At 42.2% G+C, this 17268-nt stretch overlaps 1 long non-coding RNA gene across 1 annotated transcript in view; it reads left to right on the forward strand.

The window, feature by feature from the left end:
• Window positions 1–17268, forward strand: part of LOC147026498 (uncharacterized) — a 69126-nt gene that overhangs the window by 48630 nt on the left and 3228 nt on the right. The window contains exon 3 of the long non-coding RNA XR_015057928.1: window positions 9408–9442. This is a non-coding gene — a long non-coding RNA (uncharacterized LOC147026498). The remainder of the gene's footprint in view (window positions 1–9407; window positions 9443–17268) is intronic.

Raw genomic sequence — 17268 nt, forward strand, 5'->3', positions numbered from 1 at the left:
GGTATGCTCTCCACTGTGTGCCACTCTGGTTTTTTTACGTTGAGCTTTTCCATGAGCATGCCTATATTTACTGCAACTAAATAATGCTCTTCAAATTTTGTTCTAATAAGTCTACAATATTACAGAAAAACAGATGATCTCCTGGAAGGTAATACTGAGCTTAACAATTTCATTACAATCTTAGAAATACATTACACATGTGTGATTATGACGCCGTGATATACAGGTAGAAATGCAAGGATAGTCAACACAGCAAATATACATTTGTGGAAAGTGAGTCAATAACATCAAATAGGGAATCATGTCTGAAAAATGTTTCAGTACTGTACAGGTGTTTTGCAGCACCTGAGAACCAGGGCTAAAATTTGTTGCAACAAACTGAACAGAAAGAAAGGCAGAGCTTTCAGGTCACAGATTTATGAGATGCTGATAAAATCTGCACTTTGCAAGCACAGCGAAGTGTGCACCCTTATCCTTGACTTAACTGTCAAATCAGCAGGTCAAGCTGTCTGTAGCTACATATCGTAATATTTGAGTAATGGATTTGAAACCACTGTGTGACATCGAGAAGACGTTTGTTCATGCAGAGGTCAAGGCTAATGCTCGTCTTGCCACTGCTGATACATTTAGCGCAGTGTGAAAGGAAATGTCTTCTGGTGAACTTCACATTGAATGGCTTTGATGTTTGCTGTATGTGGCGAGACCATAAGGCAGTGCTTTATTTTAGGCAAGCTTCCCCCCCAATGGAAAAGCACCAGTTGGGAAGCATATATAGTTAATGACATTAACCCTTAAACTTCAGATTAAAGACTATGATATGTCGATTTTGTTGTAATTGCAAGCAAAAATGCTCACAATTGTGTTAATGCATCAATTTAAACCAGCCATTAGCTTGCTGAAATATTATCTAGTTTTTTTTACATAAAGTGATATTAACCAGTGGTGTGTTCTGTTAGCAAGCAGCTAGCTATCGCTTTCCAAGCCAGTCGTTCCAAATCGATTCTGCTTTGCAAGCCACTCGCCTTGTTGCTTGGCAAGTGGAGTACGTGATTAAGAAAGTTGCTTCATCATGTTAGCAAAAATGGCTGCCGTATTCGGATTCAAAACGACACTGAAACCAATGAAATGTTCAGAGGCATACCATTGTTATGTATACTTTCTCATAATATCATTGAAACATTAATTTTATATTTTAATTTTGTTCTTTACTTTTAATCTGAATTCTTCCAGATCTACAAACATGCAAACTCCCTTCCCCTCCCCAAAATGCACAATTGTGGGGTCCATAGATCAGCTTTACAGGGGGCTCCTCCTCTGACTCCTCATTTATTTATCTTTCTTTCCCTCTTCCTCGTGCTCTGTAGCCACTGCTAACACAATAAGTCCGTTTGGGGAAGTTGTCACAAGTGGACCGAGTAAAACTGAAGACTATGGCCCGGACAGCATTATTTGTATGGAGACCGCCATGTTGTTAAATGATGCCGAGCACTCCATTCCATTGAAGTGATTGCTTGAGCACTTTGAATCAAGCAAGCCACTTGGCAAATAATAGTAAGCTGCTAAATTTGCCAATGGAACACACCCCCAGGTTTTTTCATGAGAGATGGGTGGGAGTGCAGATCCAGTCATTATAAATGTTGAATGAATATAATACTTGGCTGAAATTCCTTGTGTGTGCCGAGATGCAATTTTAGATCTTTGGCAATCATTGTTCATTGGTAAAAACATGCTAAAATAATTGTAAAATTATGATGTAGTCTCTTCATTGAATTAATTTTTTTAAGATGGGTCAGATTCCTGGGATGTGTTCAGTTACCAAGTTTCTTGTAGAGTGCTCGGCGATTGGCTTAAACACTCAAGCTCGCACTCCATTCGGAAATGTTGATAATGACCGGCTGGCTTGGTAAGAGCAGCTTGTTAACTGAACACACCTGTGGACCCTCCCCCAACATCACCTTCTTCTTTTTCCTCTTTGAAACCCTTTCTCCCATTGTTCTGCTAATGGAAGTAAATGCATATGAGAGGAGAAATGAAAGAGTTCAAGGCAACAGTGTAATTATTGGCACCCAAGAGCTATGACCATTTTTATTTGCTCATTGTTAACATAACAGAGTACCCTCCCTATGGACGAACTTGTTCCAAGCATGCAACACATTCTTCTGACACATACCTTTATTTGGATGGTGTATAGGCAATTGACAGCTGCCTCAGTCGCTCCCGAAAAAAAAAGAAAAAGTGTTGCCTGCATGAAGCAAAAACCACACCAAACGATTATACAGGAATTCAAAACATCTCACTGCACTGGAAAACGTAGGGACAGGAATACTCTACTGCAAAGAGTGGGGGCTTGTAATACCCTCTCCCACCTGGAGCTGTGCTGCACAATACACACTTACATGGAGAATTTGCATCCCTACCCCCCCCCTTTCCCCCCCCTCACAAGACCACCAGCAAGCATAAAAACACCCTTATACATTCATTGGGATAATGCTGATCCTATGTAGCAAGTCTGGATGTAGTCGGCCCAGAACTGTAGGAGGAGTGAGACAAACAAACGCACACCGGTCCACGACAAACAGTTTATATATCTTACTGAAATTGAGCAGAGGTGTACTCACGGCTTTTTATGCAAAGACACACCAAATTTTTAATACAAAGAAGCCATCAGCTGGAAAAAAGTCAAAAACCATACGTATCATGACCAAGTTTGGAGAAGGTTTGTGTTTCTATATTCTATGATAGCCAAAGGTTGGATAACTTTAATCGTGGATATGAGTCCCTGGAGAAGTACCTCAGGTCAGAATTGCTCGTCAACCCACAAACTTTCTCATTTGGAGGTATTAATGATGGAAGATCACCACGTTAAGGTCACCAAAATATCCATGCAACATTTAATTTATCAAGGCAGCATTTTAACCCTCACCCATGAACATCTGCACATGTCCAAGGTTTCATAATGGTATTAGCACTCACAATTGACTGCGAAGACTAGAATCGTGTCACAAGTTTCTCAAACTGTTTTGCACAGATGTGGCTGATTTTTACCTCTCATCTGTTGACTGATGACGAAAAGTTGTTTCACCACTGGGATCCTGAAAACAATTGTAATTGATGGAATTGATGCACAAGGGATCACCATGATCCAAAATATGGTGTATGTAATGTACCCAACCTTCATCTGGCAAGATCACAGCTTCAATTTTTTGGGTGGATGCCAAGCTGGGAATCTTGATAATTGACTAGATAACTCACAATACTACAATCACAGAGATTATTATGCCAGCCTCAAGCAAAGATTCCGGTGGCACAAATGGCAGCAAGGAAAATATCAAGGGATGCACTCTTTCTTCACAACAACATTAATCTTTTTATACCCCCGTGAATCCACCCCAAACCCACCTCCTTCAAATTCCCTGCTTTCCTTCCTGAAAGTCTCTGTGTTCCCCACCCCATCCCTCTCCCTTCCACAGATCTCCTAATGTCTCTGTTCCCCACTGTTTTGTCATTCCCACGCCCCTCTTGTCTCATGCCACCCTTGCTGTGCGTAGTGTGTTAGCTCTCATACGAGCCTTGACAAGGTAAATATATAAAAAAAAAACCTGCCTGTGCGCAAGGCTCATGTTTCAGAAGACTGCGTTTCATGAATGTGTCTTCGAGCAGCTTGATAACCTTCCCTCAAACTTCAGACTTGGATTCCAGTATGGCTGCCGGTCCAGTAACAAGGAGCTGACAGGACGGCCAGCTGAGACGTGGCTGAAGGAGCAACCTGAAAACTAATATTTTATGGTCATTGACATTTTCAAAGGAAAATGGTGAAGCTGAATTGAAGTGAAGGAATGCTACATTGAAAAATAACAAAAAGGTTGACCTGCCTTGGATTATTGTGACTATCGAATTCCTCAAACTTTATGAAACGCCCTCATCCACACGAGGTAAGTGAGAACCACCGCAAACGAATACAATTTTCCTCAATTTTTGATGCAAAAACAAAAATTTACATTACATATTTTATAACCGAAAGTTTTACATTGTACCCATAAAACCAAACAATCTACATTTGTTTATTTTATGTTCGGCCACAAACTTTTGAAACATACCAAATCCAACATTTTATGTGGTGGGCAGGAAAGAGGGGGATCACAAGTGGACTAATCATGGTGTTGGCTTAACGGTTAAGGTGCCTGCTCAAGATATTATGATTTTGAGTTCAAGCCTCTTTCATGCTGTTGAATTTTCACCAGGTGGGTTGATTTAGCCTATGATCCTTCTGAGGTCGGCGAAATGAGTACCAGCTTATTGGTAACAGGACATTGCATCAGCGGCACAGCCGTGCCCCCAAAAAAATGATGCAGCCAAGCAGCCATTTGCTTTTTTGAATAAATAACAAGTGGACTGAAGTTCCATGGCCAGTCAGGGCTTATTGCAAGCTCCTTAACCAGAACACCTTTAATATTGTTGCGGATTCGCGCCCGCCGGCGTGCGGACGGCCACGTAACTCGAATCGCGGCACGTCGCCCACCGGACGGACAATCCAGTCGTGACCCTCTCGGACTAACGCCGGGAACTAGTCACGGGTGGACCTTTCGGTCTCACCACGATCGTGCCAATCGGCCCCCGCGTGGGATAGGGTTGCTCGCCAAATTCGACTTACCTAAGTACCCACACGGAGGGTAGACCGGGCGATCGCACCTCGCCGCAGGTCGACTTCGGACACGGGCCACTTTAAGCGACCCGTTCCGTACTATCGGGATAACCGAGCGGTGTTATTCATCGGCCTCGACGGTTCGATTAATTATCGGGCGTTTTAGCCCACGACCAACCCTTTACGTGAAGCAAGATGGAGATTCAATGAAAGAAAAGACGAAGCGAAGCGGGAAAACAGTTCAACATGAAGCACATTTATTTCGCGATGAACGGAAAGCACACATATACAATTCCACCAAAAGCACATGTAAAAGAAGAAGACAATGCAATATTACACAAAAAGCAAATGCAACAATGCAGATCTATCTGACTACCGAGCACACGGCAACACTTATACAATTTTACTTCACAGACGGCGCCGACAACACATATTCCCAAAGCAAAAGGAAAGAACCACCCTCAAGGATGAGGGGGGTAGGCGGGTCTGGGGACGAGACCGTGTCGGGCCTACCGTCTGATGATGAGACGCAAAGTGGCGGTGGCGCCTCAACTCCGCGGGCCTCGCGGACAGTGTCTGGTAGGGGGTGGGAAAGGGGCCCCCTTTGTCGCACTATCTCAGCGCGGGGGGAAACAGGAGGGGGTTGCTGATGCTCGGGGGAAGGGGGATATCACCCTGTCTCGGGTCCCGCGGCGAGCGTCTCCTCCTCGACCTCGGTCGCGTTGCTGGCCTCTCCCTCTGCAGCTCCCGGCACCGACGCGAGCACCCCCTCGTCCGCCTTCGCCGCCGCCACCTCTCCACAGCTCCGTCTACTCGCCCTCTCCGTCTCCTCTCTTGGCTCGTCCCAACTCTTCCCTCTTGACTTCTCCCACTTCTTTCCAGCACCACCGACGACTCTCTTGAACTCCGCACAACTACTTTTACTGACGAACGCAGCCGTTTATATAAGCCCCGTGGCTTCGCTCTTTCACCCTTGACCCTTTGCCTCCGACACTTCACCTCTCTAACTGGCTCCCCATTGGACCGAGGAAAAGTGGGCGTGAATGCTTTTTGATCCAGGAATTTGCATATAGCGTCCTCACTCCAACGCCCTGGAGGCGGGGCCAAATCGCCCACGCTCTCCGATTGGACGGAACAAAAGTGGGTGTGAGTCGTTTTTGATCCGTTTTTCTCGGAAAGTCTGTGATGTCTCTGAATACGCTGCTCGGTGCGCGCCCTGCACGAGTCCAGTATCGGTGCCCACGAGTGGCACGAGAATGGTGGGGGTGCGATGGTGGCGAGTTGTGACGGTAAAGGTCGTGGCTGTTGTTGTGAAGCGGCGTTGTGGTTGGTGGTTGTTGTTGTGAAGCGACGTTGTGGTTGGTGGTTGTTGTGAAGCGGCGTTGTGGTTGGTGCTTGTTGTGTGACGGCTGTTGAGACGTGGTTGGTGGTGGTAGTAATGGCGGCTGGTCCAAAATAAAGATAGTAAAAGAAAAACGGCTATCCTGAAGAGTCGCAGCCCGAATGAATGACATTTATGCCCTCTAGACAACGGGTTTGGGCCTAACTACACATATACTTACAGAGATATCTCACCTAAGGGACCTGAATGGTGGTTTGCGAATTTGGTCAACCACAACTATATAAATAGTGCTAATCTGCAATTTTTATTTATATATTTTAGATCCTCGTGGAGGATCTCAAAGTCTTACTCACGTTGTTGTTTTGTGGACTTTTTTGTTTCACAGCCTACAGTTTTCATCGAAACTTCCTGAAACTTGGCGTGTAGATGTAAAAATACCCTGCGCAGACAGTAACCATCTGCGATTTTGAAAATTTCTCCTAGAAAAAAGGTTAAGACGTCAAAATATCTCCGCCAATGGAAATCGCCGAAACAATTATCTCTGAAACTAGCCAAGCTTTTTGAATTCTGTTTATGGGAATCGAACAGGGCATTGTCAGAGATGAATTACCGCACATATGATACATCACTATGACGTCATATCAATTTTTATGACGTCATTCCTATTTTTTGACATTTTTTGCTTCACAACCCAGAGTTTTCATCGGATCTTCGTGAAACTTGCCATGTATATACAGAAAGCCCACGCGCAGGCAGTAACCATCTCCGATTTTGGAAATTCTTCCAAGAAAAAGAGTTAACGTCATAATATCGCCACTAATGGAAATCGCCTATACCATTATCTCCGAAACTAGTTTGTTTCACAGCCTACAGTTTTCATCGAAACTTCCTGAAACTTGGCATATATGTAAAAATACCCTGCGCAGACAGTAACCATCTCCGATTTTGGAAATTCTTCCTAGAAAAAAAGTTGACGTCATAATATCACCGCTAATGGAAATCGCCTATACCATTATCTCCGAAACTAGGCAAGCTTTTTGAATTTTGTTTGCGGGAATCAAGCCGGGCATTAGCACAGATAATTTATCGCAAACCTGGTACATCACAATGACATCATATTTGTTTTTTATGACGTCTTCATTAAGAGGACGAAGATCTTAGCTCATTCGAGCTTGTTTATCCCAAAGTTCAATTACAAGATATTTTCAACATGGTCTGAAAATCTCTCTGTGCATAAAACAAGTCAAGAAAATGTAATGATCTGGGGTGTGCTGAGCAGGAATTTAATGGCAGATGAACATCCTACTGTAGTAAACAAGAGTGAGAATTGCTTTGCAATACATGCCCCCTTACTGTCCCATTGAATGTTTGGGAGATATAAGAATAAGAATAAGAATAATCCTGTAACCCACCATGCTTTGGTCGATTCGGCAAAATAAAAGGAAAAGCAATTTTCATTTACCGATATCATTTGTAGACTAGAAACCAATAAAGACAACTAGGGTAACAAACTGGAGATAAAAATTAGTTTGCTTTACCGCACGCTCGAGCCGATACTGGAACCAAAATAAAGATGACGAACCTCTCTACTCCACCGTGTTCTGTTCGTTTCTAGGTATTTCTAGGTTTTTACGTATCCTTAGTTTCTAGGTCCTTCAAATTAAAAATAACCCGATGTACATGCATGAAGCAAAAACATGCATCTGGCTTATATGCATATATAATACATCATGGTTATATACCTAATATCATTCCAATTACACCCAGGTCTAAAGCATAAGGCCTGTCGAACTGTGCTACTCCTGGCAATGGTGGCGCTTGATTTTATTGGGGTGGAGTTAAGCCAGCTGACCAGCCAATGGGTGTAAAGAGGTGGGTGGAGTCGGGGAAGCTGAACAATGACCCATGTATATTATTTGATATTTTCTAAGTCCAAAAAGGGCATAACTGTGAAAAATCGCATTTGTTGTGTAACTTCTCATAATAAAACCATACCAAGTTTTAAGAGAAAATGTTGAATGGTATGGAAAATTAAGTCTGAAAAACCACTTGTGGGACGGATGGACAGATGGACGGACGGACAGATGGAGAGCAAACCTTTCGTCCCCTTTGGTGAAACCGGTGGGGAATTAAAAACATGGTTGGACTGATCTCCACCAAATTTTGCATACATGTTGTCAGGTCATGGGCACAAAAATAACTAGAACAGCACTCTGGAGAGCGCATACCTTGGACAAGCTGAACAGTTTACGTTTTGTAATCCCATTGACAGGCTGGATCTGGATGCAGACCTGGATTAAAATCGAATCGGCTTGTTCTTGTCACCTAACCAACTCATGCACTTAGTTTTGTCAAAACTCGTCCACAATTTTTGAAATATCAGGCTGAATATCCTTTTTGGCCCCCTCTCTCAATGGTGAATCTCGATCCAGATCTTCACCAAAATGAAATCAATTCTTCCAAGTCACACACTAAACCTGTCCACCAAATTTTCTCTGAATCCATCGATAACTTTTTGAGATATCATGCTACATATTGTTTTAGCCCCTATCTCTCAATGGTGAAGAATCACTTTAAAAATTCTGGTATCTGATCCGGATCTTCACCAAAATGGAATAAATTTGTCCTAATCACACACCAAACCTGTCCATCAATTTTGTCCGAATCTGTCCACAACTTTTTAAGATATCCTGTTCACAGACAAACAGACAGATAACCAGGCAGACAGACAGGGGATTAAAACACAATATCCATCCACCTTCGGTGGCGGAGATAAAAGTCCCTCCTTCCTCTGAAGGGAGTGGTGGGGGGGGGGGGGTGAGACGACAACGTATTATTTTTGCACATACACATGCTGCAGTGCAAGTGGTTTAGTGAACACTGCTGCAGACAGTGGGGAGGGAGTATTCGCCATGGCGCAAAATAAATATGTTCACAGATATATGAGTACTTTATTTTGAACTTTTATGTAGAGCATTTACGGTTGATGAAGCATTCATTCTGTCAAACTTTCAACCAAAAAGAATGCAGATGTGGACAAATAACACTGGGGAACAATTTTTTTCTTATTTTCTGTTGCGTGAGATTTTTCAAGTTATTCTATGTATTTTTTCAATGCTGATTTCAAATCTGAAATCGGTTTTCCTCAATATGCTCTAGTTTTCATGCAATTTGAAACTTGCGATTTTCACCAAAAAGGACACCCATTGCTATTTGCACTAGGGATAACTTGAGAACTCGGGGTGCGATTTCGGAATTTAGTGGAAATATACGATATCTAAACTGCTAAATAACTATAGACCGTATTCGTTTTGCAGCGAACGACTTGCTCACGATTTAGACATCAATTTTCTTGATCTTTATTGATATTTATTTATCTTTATTGATATATATTCTTTAACTTTATGTTTTTCTTTGTTTCAGATCTGATCATGGCTTCTTCACTAAGACATAAATGTGTAAGTAATCCTGATGCATTCTGTTATGACTGTATGTGGCTGCAACACACTACTTCGTCAAAAGCGCAATATAACATCGTTTGTAAGGTGTACCTATAAAGCCGATTTTGATGTTCCCCTTGGCGACCAAGACAAGATATGGGCTCCTCATATTGTATGTTATAATTGTGAGGAAATGCTTTGTGACTGGACAAAAGGAAAACGAAAGAGTCTGCCTTTTGGAGTTCCCATGGTTTGGCGAGAACCCAAGGACCACGTAACTGAATGCTATTTTTGCCTGGTCAACACAAAGGGTGTCGGCAAGAAAAAACCGTCAAAATATCTCCTATCCCTGTATTCCCTCAGCAATTCGACCTACTCCGCACTTTGAGGAACTCCCTGTTCCAGTCTTTAATGGTTTTGTCTTATCTGAAGATGAAGGCATTGAACATGATCAGCAAGAGCACGAGGGTCGTGAAGACGAGCTTCAAGAAATGGTTTCAGAATCCGAAGCCTCCTCATCTGATGCCAAACAGTCATCAGCCCCTCAGCAGTTTAGCCAACAGGAATTGAATGACTTAGTGTGTGATTTGGGGCTTTCCAAGAAAGCAGCTAAGGTATTAGCCTCCAGGCTGCAAGAAAAAAATCGACTTGACCACTCTGCAAATGTTTCATATTTCCGAAAGTGGGACCAGATCTTTGTCGCCTTTTTCCCAGAAGACAAGCAGTTTGTTTACTGCCACGATATCCCAGGTCTTCTCAGGCAATTAGGTGTTACTTCGTATAATCCAACAGAATGGCGATTATTTCTGGATACCTCTAAGCGCAGCCTCAAGTGTATTCTCTTGCACAATGGCAATGTTTATGGAGCGGTTCCATTTGGTCACTCAGTGCATTTGCGAGAAGAACATAATGACATAAAAATGGTCATTGACTTACTCAAATATCACGAGCACAACTGAATCATTTGTGTGGAACTGAAAATGGTCAACGTTCTCCTTGGTCAACAGAAAGGCTTCACAAAGTTTCCATGCCATCTCTGCATGTGGGACAGTCGAGCTCGAGAGAAACACTGGATCCAGGAGGAGTGGCCCATCTGTGAAACTCTGGAAGCAGGCATGCCAAACATTGTGAATGACCCAATCGTCAGCCGAGAGAAGATCATTTTTCCCCACTCCATATCAAGCTCGGCTTGATGAAACTGTTCGTGAAGGCATTGAGTACTGATGGTGAATGTTTTCAACATATAGTTTCTGCTTTTCCTGCTTTGTCTTTCGAGAAGATCAAAGCAGGTGTGTTTGATGGACCTTAAATTCATGCCCTTGTACATGATGAGGAATTTGAAAGGAAGATGAATGACAAGGAGAAGACAGCGTGGCTGTCTTTCGTTGCAGTTATACAAAACTTTCTTGGTAACAAAAAAGCAGATAACTATGAGTTTCTGGTTACGAGAATGCTGTTGGCTTTTCACGATCTTGGGTGCAACATGAGTGTCAAGCTCCATTTCCTGAATAGTCACCTTGATCAATTCCCTGAGAACCTTGGGGCTGTAAGTGAGGAACAGGGAGAGCGCTTCCATCAGGACCTCATGATGATGGAAGAGTGCTACCAAGGGCGATGGGACAAAATATGATGGCAGACGACTGCTGGAGCATCAAACGAGATTGTCCTGTGCAAGTCCACAAACGCAAGAGCTACAAGCGCAAATTCTTGCCTGAATAGGACCTATTTGAACTTTGCATTCCATCCTTATCAATTGTTCTGAATCACCTATCATCTTTATGTCGAAATAGATGTTAATTTAAATTTGCTTTTAATTCAAATTGTAACTTAACAAATAAATGTTGAAAATGTTGAATTGCAAAATATAAGGTTAATATAAATTTGCTTTTACTACAAATTGTAACTTACCAAATAAATGTTGATAATGGTGGATTGCAAAACATCTAGAGCTTACAGAGCAAAACTAACTTCACATTTGAATTCAGCACACTCAAGTTAGGTAAGATCAAGTGCTGGTATCAATGCAACAAAAACTTTGTTCCCCAGTGTAATAAATAAACAAACTTTCCGGGAGGCAAAATAATCTACTGAGCTGCATTTCCCAAGATGGAAATGGCAATTCCTTTGCTTAGAATATGCTATCGATCAAACTTTTAGAAAATTCGCACCAAATCGATTTGCAACATCACTTTCCAACACACTATGTAAAGTCATTGCTCTGTTCTTACAGGTCGTTGATTGATACCTTCCTTTCTCTTGTTGAATTAAAAATTGACAATTAATTATTTGAATATATTTAATTTTGTACTTATTTTGCTTCAAAGGCCGAACACCAAAAATGTCAGCTATATTTTGCTTCCCACGAGGATTAGCACACCTTCAATTCTTAATTGATACAACCTTGAGTATGTACAGAAGAACAACACCTGATTGCACAATTTTGTTCCACCAGCTTAAACGCAATGGCTGTGAAACAGAAACCGATGGGAATAACAGGCTTCAGTTTCATGCATTTCTGCATGGTTTAATAAATAAATTAAGAATTGCTGCTTTTATACTGTATTGTATAAAACTAAATATATATATATATATATATATATATATATATATATATATATATATATATATGTAAACATTAACAATGCTATTTTGCAACACATTCAGCAATAGTCAGTACATAATTCTACAAAATGAGAATAAAATATTGGCCAAAACATTCAGTTACGATGGGAGAAAAAGCAAAGAAGAATACGACTGAACGGAAGAAGACTAAGAGATCTTATTGAAATCGAATAGCTTTAAACTCTATTGTAGTGTGTTTACGCTTCACAGTTACCTTATTTTGACTCATGACTAGCATGCGCCCCTCGCCGCCAACCATCTGTAAAACTTACCTGACTACCTCCGCCAAGATGGCACTGCAACTGGTTGCTTTTGGTGCGAATCCCTTATATCATGCGACAATCAACATGTGTATGGGGTCAGAGAGAATTGAACATCTGTTTCAAATAGTTTCACTACCTGGGCTTTAATAGCAATCAGCAACAGCAAACAATAAATCAAACCAAACTCATGAGGTAATTCGCCTATAAAACCAAGAATGATGTTAGCCTCTGGATGATGGAGCCCTTTTCTGCCAATGGAGATGCTTCCTTTTCCAACACTCCATTGGTAGCCAAGGATGGTTGATTGTGTATCCTTATCAATCTCTTTCTCTATTCTGTAAAAAAGTTGAGCTCGCTCTGGACTGCTCAATACAAAAGTTGTGATCACTCTGCACTGCTCAATACAAAAGTCGTGATCACTCTGGACTGTTCAGTACAAAAGGTGAGATCACTGGACTGTTCAGTACAAAAGTTGAGATCACTCTGGACTGTTCAGTACAAAAGTTGTGATCACTCTGGACTGCTCAGTACAAAAGTTGAGATCACTCTGGACTGTTCAGTACAAAAGTTGAGATCACTGGACTGTTCAGTACAAAAGTTGAGCTCACACTGACCAGCATCATATTTTACTGATCAGCATTTTCCAGAGATGGGAAAATAGAGGAATGAAAGAGTGATTGTGAGCAGTGATTCTTGATTTTGGCAGTTTCGGAGAAGGGGTTTTTTGGAAGACCTTGAGCACCCTGCGGAGATATAGGGGGACAGATCACAGACAGAGTGGGGGGGGGCAAAGCCAGAGAGGAGATGGTAGAAGAGAGAAATACCACTGACCTGCCTCTGGTGAGAGGGAGATTGAGAGACGCAAAGACTCGGCTTTATCGCGGGTGATACCAATGATCCTAAAAGCCTTAGTTTCCACAACATGAAGTTGAGCAAGGTGTGAGGCAGGAGCACCACCCCAGTGTGAGAGCAGTACTCCATCCGACTGCAAATGAAAGCTTTGAAAGTGGTTAAAAGCTCAGGTGTGCCAAGGAAGGGCTTTGCATGACGTTGGATACCCAGTTGGTGACTGGCTTTGGAGACCAGCTTGGAGATGTGGCTTTCCCAGGAAAGATCATGGCAGATACTGAGGCCTGAAAGCTTGAATGAAAGGAATTCTTCAAGAGGATTGTTGAGAAGGTAGATCGGGAGGGGGGGGGGTTCCAGATGGTCCTTTCAGAGAGACATCGTGATGGTGTGAGATTTGTCAGGATTGAAAAATATATTTCAACTGTTTGACCAGCTTGTGATTATATCCAGATCTGCAGAGAGGGAAGAGGTTGCTGCTTGCCGATCAGAGGGAGGAGAGATGTTATCGCAGAGGGTGGAGTCATCAGCAAAGAAATAAAGATGATTTTCCAGAGAGTCTGAGAGATCATTGATGAAAACCAGAAAAAGCACAGGGCTTGGAACACTACCTTGAGGAACTCCAGCCTGAACAGGAAAAGGAGATGAGAAAATTCCATTAAGAGCCACACATTGACTGCGACAGGAGAGGAACTCCATGAGCCTTGAGCGGAGATTGCCTTGGATACCATAAGAAGAGAGTTTGGTGAGCAATGCAGAGCAGATAGACCCGACAAATGGGTCAACTCTTTTTCTGTTGAGTTCTCAGATGCTTGGTTCACATCTTCAAACCACAAGGGAACTGCCATTTGACGCCAACCCTAATGAGATTACAACCAACGAGAATACATACAGTAAAAACAATCTACACAAACTATTTGAGCAAAAGCATGCTCCACAAAATCACAATCCCAAGATTGTATTCCCCCTCGAGTCAAAGCAACACTTCGTATACCCCCCTCCCCACTCTTATTTCATGCTACTATCAATCACACTGCAATGCACCAAGTACCAAACGATGCCTTCTTTAAAACTAAGGTCAGAATACTTTTCTTTAGTACAATAAGTCTCATACAAATGATGCATTTCAGTGAAAGAGCTGAAACCAGTCTGCAGTTGGCCTTCATTTTGCACACACAGCTGCTGGCCATGTTTCTTGATGAATTTTTTTTTGTAAGTTAATGAGAGCTGCTAATGTTAATCTGTCCCAAGGCACATTTGAATCTCAAGTCTTGCCAGAGAGAAAAACGGGAACATTATTTGTTTCCAATTAGCAGCACCAGGCACTTGTTTGGGATGGCACGCAGGCCATGTTAGACACGCAGGGCGTGAAAATTGCACACAGGCTGAGGACAGCGTGTCCGTGCGTGACTAATTCTTATTCGATTCTAGTGATTTGCTTTAGCGCAGTCCGAGCATGCTATTTCGGCCATAGTTTCTGGTGGACACTGTTTTCAAAGCATCTAGGATGTGCAAATGTATGCCTTCTGTTGAGATTCTTGTCTATCTATAATTTTAATAAGCCAGCGTTATAATAATAAATAATAAGCCTCGTACTTACAGACAGCGTTGTCACCAAAAGCCTTTCTCATCTGTGTATGTGTGTGTTAATGTTGAAATGTGGCTGCAGCTGGGGCTGAAGATGGAACTGGAGATGGAGGAGGACTTAAATGAAGGTGAGGGGAGAAGCATCAGTATCAAATTAAGAAGAAGTCAATGATCTCTCTTTGCATCATGTTCTTATGCCAGGCTATGTAATATGCATGGCCTAGCATGTATTCCTGAGCAAAGGATGTCATTACCTGAAGGCCACCTCGAGGTATTCACACTCTCCTCGAAGCTGTCTTGCCTGTTTTCAAATCTCAACCCAGCTCTAAACTGTCATCCTCGTATTTCACAGGCACGGCGATTCATTGACATGTGTGCTGTCCCCTCGGATGGACATTAAACTGGGCGTTCCATCTGCCAGCATTAATTGTTGTACATTAAATATCACAGTGTGTCTTTGGCAATGAGTCAGTGAGCTTTTGCCGGTATGCTGGCCAAATTCCAAATTCCTGCCATAACTATTGCTGGGAAGGCAATGTTAAACCATATATATATATATATATATATATATATATATATATATATATATATATATATATATATATATATATATATATATATGAAGCCTCCGATGCTCTTCTGGCCAAAGAAAGCTGCATAAAGCACCCATGATGGGCTGTGCAAGGTAAGCACTTTGCTGTTTCAAACTCTTCCCAGAATTCCTCCACAGCACAAAAGACATTCACAAATAGTATACACATGAGAATCCCAATGATACACCCTCCCCCCCTCAGCTGCCAGACCAGTTTCATGCCTTGTTGGCAAATCATCAGCGACAGTGCAGACAGAAACATGCACCACTGATGCTCCCAAACATGTACCACATGTAAACGTCAAAAGCATTCAACATGTAAATTAAAAACAAAGACCCACTCACATCTCTTATATGTGAATGGAGGGAATAACCAATTAGCTCTCACCTAATCAATGAAACCAAAGTGGTGAGGATTGTACAAATACAAATCCACTTCTCCCATGTTCTTCTGGCTGAAGAAAGCTGCATAAATCAACCATGAAAGGCTATACAAGGTAAGCCCTTTGCTGTTTCAAACCCTTCTTCCGGGAACGGCATTCAGTGGAGTGCATACCTCTGCCAGAATGAACAGTTTACGTTTTGTTTTCCACTGATAGACAAGATCTGGATCCGGACCTGAACTAAAATCTAATCAGCTTGTTCTTGTCACCGACCCAATCATCCACCAAATTTTGCCATAATCCGTCCACAATGTTCTTAGTTATCATGCTGTACAGCACATCGTTTTTGGCACCATCTCCCAATGGTGAAGAATCACTTAAATAATTTTAAATGCTCATATCCAGATTCGGATCTTCACTAAAATCAAAACAATTTGTCTTTGTCAAACATCCAATGTGTCCACAAAGTTTAGTCTGAATCCGTCCATAACTCTTGACTTATCGTGCTATACATAATTTTTAGCCTGATCTCTCAATGGTGAAGAATCTATATATTACTAAAACTGTCATCTTGTATTTTCCAGAAATACACCCAAAACAGTACATGATAGTGCAAAAACTTTATGACCACCTTATCATTCGCCTGCGGTGTGCAGTATCAAGTTTCGTTCAAATCGGGCAACGAAAAAAATTATTAAAAAAATCAATTCCCGATTCAGTCAAGTACTCTTCGGGAGAATTTGATCAATGCAGACAACCTCAGCGGTATAGTTCGCTGGAGCTATCTTTATTTTATTTTATTGAAATGATCTTTTTTTTCATCAACTGCCGTCACAACGGGAACCCAAGCGTCGTCCAGTCACTTATATAATTCTCACACTGTATCTGGATCCAGATCCGCATCTTCACCAAAATCGAACCAATTCATCCTTGTCACACATATAAACTATCAAGCTTGGTGTTGGCTTTATGGTTAAGGTGGTTGGCTTAGGATCTTAAGGTCTTGAGTTTGAGACCCTGTCAGCCATTGAGTTAACACCAGGTGGGGTTAACTCAGTCAATTATCCTTCCAAGATTGGCAAAATGAGTACGAATACACTGGTGAAGAGGGCACTGCATTCGTGGTTGGGCTGTGCCCTCAGAAAATGATGCAACCAGCAGCCACAAGTTGCACACTGTACCTGCCCAAACTGTTCACCAAATTTCGTCAGAATCTATCCACAACTTTTTGAGATATCTTGATCACAGACAAACAGACATGAAAACATAACCTCCATCCACCTTCGGTGGTTCCCTTCGTGTGCAGCCTTTTTGGCTGCTGGTTGCATCATTGTTTAGGGGCACGGCTATACCCCTGATGCAGTGCCCCCATTACCAGTGCACTGGTGCTCATTTCACCGATCTCAGAAGGATGACAGGCTGAGTCAACCCCCTGGTGTTAATTCAGTAGCCAACGGGGCTCTGGCTCAAACTCTGGACCTTATGATCCCAAGCCACCACCCTAACCACTAAGCCAACGCCAGGCTTACCTTTAGTGGTGGAAGTAATTAA

Source organism: Eptatretus burgeri, chromosome 5, assembly GCF_056783735.1.
Source record: "Eptatretus burgeri isolate ZD-2024b chromosome 5, Ebu_testis_v1, whole genome shotgun sequence".
Classification (NCBI taxonomy): domain Eukaryota; kingdom Metazoa; phylum Chordata; class Myxini; order Myxiniformes; family Myxinidae; genus Eptatretus; species Eptatretus burgeri.